Genomic DNA, 6,926 nt, shown 5'->3' with positions numbered 1-6,926 from the left:
GAAATTCTAGTTTCTTCCCGGGTGGGTGCGGACAGGCCTGGGGCTAGTTCAGGGAGGGGGATGCAGAAACAGGTCCAGAGCAAAAGGTGAGGTTAGAACCGGGCCTCTGGAAGGAACTGTGGGCGAGGGGTGGGGCCCATACTCGGGGGCGATTTAGAGGTGGGACCAGGCCTAGGCATCAGCTCAGGTGGCCAGACCCACTGGAAGGGCGGGGATGGGGGATGGGGCGCACCCTAAGGGAAGCTCCTGCAGAGCTTTTCCCTGTTGCCCGCAGTGGCTAATGCCTGTGATTCCAACACTTTGGGAGACTAAGGCACGTGTATATAGCTTGAGTCCAAGAGTTCAAGACCAGCGTGGGCAAAATAGCAACATCCTTTCTGTGGGTGGCAAGCCGCCCAGGTGCTAAGGCAAGAGAGCAAGGCATGAGCTGTTCCGGTATAATAAAATATATAAAATAAGAATAGTTATACTAGATATAGATCATAGATATGATTATATACGAATATAATTAATCATTAGTTTGTAGCAATTACTCTTTATTCCAATATTATTATAATCCTCGCTCTATAATCATAACATAGGAAAAACCAGGCCATACAGAGATAGGAGCTGAGGGGACATAGTGAGAAGTGACCAGAAGACAGGAGTGTGAGCCTTCTGTCATGCCCGGGCAGGGCCACCAGAGGGCTCCTTGGTCTAGTGGTAACGCCAGCATCTGGGAAGATGCCCATTGCCAAGCAGACCGTGGTCTAGCGGTAGCATTAGTGTCAAGGAAAAACACCGGCTACTTAGCAGACCCGGAAAGGAAGTCTCCCTTTCCCCGGGGGAGTTTAGAGAAGACTCTACTCCTCCACCTCTTGTGGACGGCCTAACATCAGTCAGGCCCGCCCATGGTTATCCGGAGGCCTGTCTCCCTATGATGCTGTGCTTCAGTGGTCACGCTCCTAGTCCGCTTTCATGTTCCATCCTGTATACCTGGCTCTGCCTTTTAGATAATAGTAGCAAAATTAATGAAGGTACTAAAAGTCTGATATGCAGAAATAATGGTGTAAGCTGTCTCTCTCACTCCCTCTCTCTCTGCCTCGGCTGCCAGGCAGAGAAGGCCCCCTGTCCAGTGGACACATGACCCACGTGACCTTACCTATCATTGGAGATGGCTCACACCCCTTACCCTGCCCCTTTGTCTTGTATCGAATAAATATCAACACAGCCTGGCATTCGGGGCCACTACTGGTCTCCGCTTCTTGGTGGTAGTGGTCCCCCGGGCCCAGCTGTCTTTTCTTTTATCTCTTTGTCTTGTGTCTTTATTTCTACAATCTCTAGTCTCCGCACACGGGGAGAAAAACCCACCGACCCTGTGGGACTGGACCCTACACCATTCTGTATTAAAAAATATATGTGTGTATGTGTGTGTATAGCTTTTTTGTATATATCTCCTCATGTTCCTAGAGCCTTTCCACAATTCTTCCATATTGATAAACCTGCCAGTCCATGGCATGGTCTGACTCTTCTATTCAGTCATGCTTTCTATAGGCCTTTATTTCTTCATTCTTTCTTTCTTTATGTATTTATTTGAGATGGAGTCTCACTCTGTCACCCAGGCTGGAGTGCAGTGGCACGACCTGGGCTCACTGCAAGCTCCGCCTCCCAAGTTCAAGCAATTCTTCTGCCTCAGTCTCCCGAGTAGCTGGGACTACAGGTGCCCACCACCACACCCAGCTAATTTTTTGTATATTTAGTAGAGACGGGGCTTCCCCGTGTTAGCCAGGATGATCTTAATCTCCTGACCTAGTGATCCACCTGCCTTGGCCTCCCAAAGTGCTGGGATTACAGGTGTGAGCCACCACGCCTGGCCAAAAACAAGTATTTCTATTATTTTTCTGACCTTACCACATGGGCCAGGACCACATTTCCTACATTATAAAATAGCATTGACACCAGACATTCTCCCCAGGTTTATTCAGAAATGTAACATAATCCCAATAAAAACATTAAAAGTTTTTTCTGGAGTTAGGTACATTGATACTAAAGTTTATGTGGAAGAACAAACATCTGATAATAACCAAGAAAAGAAAAACAAAAGCAATGATGAGCAGCAGACATTAAAACATACTATTGACAGTTTTCACACAAGGCAAATAATTAAATTATATTAAAATAAGACATACTATAAAGCCTCTATAATTAAAACTATGTGGTACTAGCACATGAAGCAGAAACAGACTAATAAAATGTCTAAAAATAGACCCAAGAACACGTAGAAATTTGGTTCATAAATGTATTTTGCGAAGTGCGGTGGCTCATGCCTATAAACCTAGCAATTTGGGAGACCAAGGCAGGAGGATCACTTCAGGTCAGGAGTTCAAAACCAGCCTGCCCAACATGGTGAAACCCTGTCTCTAATTAAAATACAAAATTTTAGCCAAGCGTGGCCGGGCATGGGGGCTCACATCTGTAATCCCAGGCCGAGGCAGGCAGATCACAAAGTAAAGAGATTGAGACCATCCTGGCCAACTTGGTGAAACCCCGTCTCTACTAAAAATACAAAAATTAGCTGGGTGTGGTGGCGGGCACCTGTAATCCAGCTACTCAGGAGGCTGAGGTAGGAGAATCACTTGAACCGGGAGGCAGAGGTTGCAGGAGATCGCTCCCCTGCACTCCAGCCTGGCGATACAGCAAGAATCCATCTCAAAAAAAAAAAAAAAAAATTTAGCCAAGCATTGTGGTGGGCGCCTGTAAGCCCAGGTACTCCAGAGGCTGAGGCAAGAGAATCGCTCAAACCTGGGAGGCAGAGGTAGCAGTGAGCCTAGATTGCGCCATTGCACTAGAGCCTGGGCAACAGAGCGAGACTCCATCTCAAAAAAAAAAAAAAAAAAAAAAAAACAGGCCGGGTGTGTTGGCTGACACCTGTAATTCCAGCACTTTTGGAGGCAGAGGTGGGTGGATCACCTGAGGTCACAAGCTAGAGACCAGCCTGACCAACATGGAGAAGCCCCGTCTCTACTAAAAATACAAAATTAGCCGGGCATGGTGGCACATGCCTATAATCCCAGGTACTCGGGAGGCTGAGGCAGGAGAATAGCTTGAACCCAGGAGGCAGAGATTGCGGTGAGTGGAGATCGTGCCATTGCACTCCAGCCAGGGCAATAAGAGCGAAACTCCATCTGAAAAAAAAAAAAAAAGTGGCATTTCAGATAAATGGGACAAAAAATGCCATTTGTAATGAAAGGTCTAAGATAACTGGTTAGCTGTCTGAGAAAAGATGAAATTAAATCCATACTTCACAGCATATACAAGAATAAACTCCAAATGGACTAGGGATCTAAATGTAAAGAATAAAACCATATACGCATTTAGGGTGTTCAAGTGATTTCTTGGCTGAGTAAGGAAAAAGATGTGACCACAAGGCGGCAGTAGCACACAAGCTTTATTTGGGATGTGCTTTGACAGGTTACCATTGGGGAGGTAGCAAACAGCAAGAGAGTATCCACAGGCTTCTTCTACCTGTGGGTCGCTGCTCAGAAAGGATGGAAAGGAAGAGAGACTCCCAGAGGAGAAGGGGAATCAAAGAGGGGGCTTATAATGACTAAATGACAATACTCACCAGACTGGCATCATATCTTCCAGTTAAAAAGCTCTGAAGGATAAGTCTGGCCAACATGGTGAAACTCCGTCTCTACTAAAAATACAAAAATTACTTGGGTATGGTGGCAGGTGCCTATAATCTCAGCTGCTTGGGAGGGTGAGGAAGGAGAATCGCTTGAACCCAGGAGGTGGAGGCTGCAGTGAGCCGAGATTGTGTCACTGCTCTCCAGCCTGGGTGACAGAGCAAGACCTTGTATCCAAAAAAAAAAAAAAAAAAATAGCTCTGAAGGACAGCAGGGGTATAGGGTTTTCATAGCTCTGAAGTTATCTTATCTATGGCTATCAGATATTGGACATAATTTCAGAGACTACAAAGCAGGCACACTTGAAATGACTCTCAACAGTTTTGGATATATATGCCAAAGTGAAATATCTGGATCACATAGTAATTCTGTTTAATCGTTTTTGTTTGTTTTTTGTTTTTGAGACAGGGTCTCACTCTGTTGTCTAGGCTGGAATGCAGTGATGTGATCATGGCTCACTGCAGCCCTCAACTTACTGGGCTCAGGTAATCCTCCCACCTCAGCCTCCCAGGTAGCAGAGATTACAGGGGCATGCCACCACCATCCTTGGCTGAATTAAAAAAATTGTTTTTTGGCAAAGACCAGATCTCACCATATGCCCAGGCTGGTCTTGAAGTCCTAGTCTCAAGGAATCCCCTTGAGATTTTCATGATGTTTACTGACATATTAATTATTTGAAGAGAAATTTTGAATTCATATTCAACAACTTCCTCCTCTTGCTTTTTTTTGTTTTTGTTTTTTTTTTTACGGCTTTCTCTTCAAACTTATTTAACATGTCTTGACTTAGTTGTTCTGTTTGATTTTCCAAAAGAAGAAGCTTCTCTGGATAAGGTGGAAGATAGTTAAAGGAGGTTTTAGTAAGTGCTGTTTCTATGAACCTCTGCACCAACCTATGGATGTATGGTGTGACACAGCACCTGACAAAAATAAGTACCCCCATTATGGCTACGAGGGAGTTAAGAATTGAGGCTATTATTCCTTTCCATTTACAGAACCATTTTTCTAGCCATACTGTAAAGGGGTCATTTACCCCTGAGATGCTGGCCAACTCATTGGATAGAGCAGTCAGACCTTGCAATGCCTTTGTTATACTTCCATTAGGGGCGGTGTCGTTTGGGATGAAGGTGCAACTTTGAGTGTTTGTTTGTTTGTTTGTTTGTTTGTTTTTGAGACAGAGTCTTGCTCTGTCACCCAGGCTGGAGTGCAGTGGCGTGATCTCGGCTCACTGCAAGCTCTGCCTCCCGGGTTCACGCCATTCTCCTGCCTCAGCCTCCCGAGTAGCTGAGACTACAGGTGCCCACCACCACCCCCGGCTAATTTTTATTTTATTTTATTTTATTTGTATTTGTATTTGTATTTTTTTTATTTTTTTTTATTTTTTTTTTTGAGACGGAGTCTTGCTCTGTCCCCCAGGCTGGAGTGCAGTGGCAGGATCTCAGCTCATTGCAAGCTCTGCCTCCCGGGTTCACGCCATTCTCCTGCCTCAGTCTCCTGAGTAGCTGGGACTACAGAAGCCCGCCACCGCGCCCGGCTAATTTTTGTATTTTTTTAGTAGAGACGGGGTTTCACCGTGTTAGCCAGGATGGTCTCGATCTCCTGACCTCGTGATCCGCCCGTCTCGGCCTCCCAAAGTGCTGGGATTACAGGCTTGAGCCACCGCGCCCGGCCCTATTTGTATTTTTAGTAGAGATGGGTTTTCACCGTGTTAGCCAGGATAGTCTTGATCTCCTGACCTCATGATCTGCCTGCCTCAGCCTCCCAAAGTCCTGGGATTACAGGCTTGAGCCACTGCGCCCGGCCGCAATATTTAGTTTTAAGCAAGACTCCGTCTCAAAAAAAAAAAAAAAAAAGAAAAGAAAAGAAAAGGGAGAGAACTTTGGTAGCTCGAAATAATAACCTGTATATATGGTTGCACTGGTTTAGCTGACAGTGGGGCCGGGGGGGTGGGGCACTGTCCCTTTAGTAAAATGAATGTACAGTTTTAGGAAATTACAAAAACTGGTTGGGGCAGTCCATCCTTGCTCTTTGGTGGTCCACAGAACGTTGGACCAACTACGGCATAAAAGCTCCACATAGGGGGGTGGGGTGGCAAGACTCCTGGTTGCCACTGGGGTCTTTATCAAAATCTCCCCAGAATAAATGGTCCTAATTCACTAATGCCCAGTCTGAGGAGAGCCAGGATGGACGGAGGTACTTTTCTGAAATAGAGAGCTGTCTTTGACTTGACAGATCCCCCCAGGGTATAACAAGGCAAGCATTAAACACAACAGTTTGAGGTGAAATTGACTGGGTTATGTTAATAACTAGATGGTCAGCAGCAGAGCGAGGAAAGAAGAAAGAGTAATAGAATAGATGAAGGAGAATTAAATTCTTCTTAGCTTTAGTTTGGTGGGGTTTTCCCCTGGGACTATGGCCCACCACTCCGGAGGCGGCGGCGCTTTCTTGACTCTGGTGTGATGAGTCCATCCTCTCTTTGCCATCGGGACTGCGGTTTCAGTAGTGAGGAGCACCAAGTAATGACATTCCCAGGCTGGCTCAAGCTTCTCCTCTTTCCAGCTCTTGGTGAGGATGTGATCCCCAGGCTGATGTTGCACCGGGAACTCCAAGGGCAGCGCCTGTGCTAATAGAACTTTAGTTTTAAGAGAAGAGAACAATAGAAGATATAAGGAATTGATCTTTTGTTTCAAAGGTAGGAAAATCAGCAGTGGAGTGCACATAAGGTAACCCGTAAAGCATCTCATAAGGAGAAAGACCAACGTCTTTCTGTGGTGCAGTTCGAATTCTCAGCAGGGCGATAGGAAGACACTTGGTACATGGCAATCGGGTCTGTAAGACTAATTTGGTTAAGTGGTTCTTTAGAGTCTGATTCATTCTTTCTACTCTCCCTGATGAGGGTGGGTGCCAGTGAGTATAGTGTTCCCATTTCATGTCTAATATTTGGGATAGCTTTTTAATAATGCGTGCAGTGAAATGAGTTCCATTGTCTGAGTCAATATTTTCTATTAGTCCAAACCTGGGTGCTATATTTTCAATTAGGGCCTTAACTACATTACTAGCTGTTGCATTTGAAAAGGGGACAGCTTCGACCCAGTGAGTGAGGTGGTCTACTATCACTAGTAAATATTTTAGATGACCTATTTATTGGAGGCATTTCTGTGTAATCAACTTGGATACTTTGGGATGACCTTAAGCCCGGATTCCTTCCCCAGAGAAGTAATCTTTTTATAGTTTGTTTATCAGTTTTCTTACATACTAAGC

Source organism: Chlorocebus sabaeus, chromosome 6 (genome assembly GCF_047675955.1).
Source record: "Chlorocebus sabaeus isolate Y175 chromosome 6, mChlSab1.0.hap1, whole genome shotgun sequence".
Lineage (NCBI taxonomy): Eukaryota > Metazoa > Chordata > Mammalia > Primates > Cercopithecidae > Chlorocebus > Chlorocebus sabaeus.
This window is presented reverse-complemented; position numbering follows the sequence as displayed.